At 44.5% G+C, this 1,602-nt stretch overlaps 1 long non-coding RNA gene across 1 annotated transcript in view; it reads right to left on the minus strand.

The window, feature by feature from the left end:
• Positions 1-420: 420 nt before the first annotated feature.
• Positions 421-1,602, minus strand: part of LOC109322695 — a 7,715-nt gene continuing 6,533 nt past the window's right edge. The window contains exon 3 of the long non-coding RNA XR_002104465.1: positions 421-483. This is a non-coding gene — a long non-coding RNA (uncharacterized LOC109322695). The remainder of the gene's footprint in view (positions 484-1,602) is intronic.

Consider the following 1,602-nt stretch of genomic DNA (forward strand, 5'->3'; position numbering starts at 1 on the left):
GATTGGATGGATTGCACCCTAAGCAAGTTCACAGATGACACCAAGCTGGGGAGTATGGTAGATATGCTGGAGAGTAGGGCTCAGATTCAGAATGACTTAGATCAATTGGAGGATTAGGACACAAGAAATCTTATGAGGGTCAACAAGGACAGGTACAAAGTCCTGCACTTAAGGCAGAACAATCCCATGCACCATGAAAGGCTTGGGACCAACTGGCTAAGCAGCAGCTCTGCAGAAAAAGACCTGGGGGTCACAGTGGACAATAAACTGACTATAAGCTAACAGTGTGCCCTTGATGCCAAGAAGGCTAACAGTATAGTGGGCTGCATTAGTAGAAGCGTTGCCAGCAGATTGAGGGAAGTAATTATTCTGCTCCATTCTGCACTGGTGATATCACGTCTGGGGTGGGGTTGGAAAGAAGATTGAGCTAGGCTGTTCTCAGTGGTGGCAGATTGCACAACAAGGACCAACCGTCTCAAGTTGCTTCCAGGGACATTTCATTTGGATATTAGAAAAAAAAAATATTAGGAGGGTGGTGAAGCAGTGGAATGGGTTACCTAGAGAAGTTGTGGAATCTTCATTCTTGGAGGTTTTTAATGCTTGGTTCCACAAAGCCTTGGCTGGGATGATCTAGTTGGGGCTGGTTCTGCTTTGAGCAGGGGTTTGGATTAGATGGGACCTCCTGAGGTCCCTTCCAGCCCTCATTTTCAATGATTCTATGCAATGCCCAGCTGCCTATAGAAACTCTTGCTCTGGCAGGTTTCTAAAACCGATCCTTTATAAACTATTTAATTGAATACTACCAAATTCTGATCCACTGATCAGAATCCAATCTGGGTTGGCTCAATTCCAGCTGATAGTAAAGCTGCTAGCTACTTCAGAGCTGAATTAATTTAATGGTGATATAAGTCCAGTTTCCACATAAAAAAAATGGTACCTTGTTGGTAGTGGAAAGTGGAAAGACCCAGTAAGAGAGGGAGGAACTCTTTTCTAATTAATGACTGGTGTTCTACCCAAGTGAGAGATCACACTTTTCTCTAAGACAGTAGGTGGGCAGCAATGCCTTCCCTGCATTGAACAAATGGTGCTGATAAACTTGTTAATCTCCAACATCTTCATTAGTGCTGAACTCACACAAAATTTACTTTTGTAAAACCAAAATATGAAAAATGTATTTGTCCAAAAAAAGTTATTATTTGCTATTATATAAATGGCAGTAATTTATTATCAAGTGCAATTTCATAGTTTCATAGTTTCTAGGGTCAGAAGGGACCTGAGTAGATTATCTAGTCTGACCCCTTGCCATGGCAGGAAAGAGTACTGGGGGTCAAATGACCCCAGCAAGGTGTACATCTAACCTCCTCTTAAAGACCCCCAGAGTAGGAGCCAGCACCACTTTGCTTGGAAGCTGGTTCCAGACCCTAGCCGCCCTCACCATGAAGTAGCGCCTCCTGATGTCTAGCCTAAATCTACCCTCTGCCAGCTTGTGACTGTTATTCCTGGTCACTCCTGGCAGTGCTTGGGGGAACAGGGACTCCCCCAATGCCTGCTGATCCCCCCTGACTAGTTTATAACAGGCCACTAGATCCCCCCTCAGCCTTC

Source organism: Crocodylus porosus, unplaced genomic scaffold (genome assembly GCF_001723895.1).
Source record: "Crocodylus porosus isolate Cpor-Errol unplaced genomic scaffold, CroPor_comp1, whole genome shotgun sequence".
Classification (NCBI taxonomy): domain Eukaryota; kingdom Metazoa; phylum Chordata; order Crocodylia; family Crocodylidae; genus Crocodylus; species Crocodylus porosus.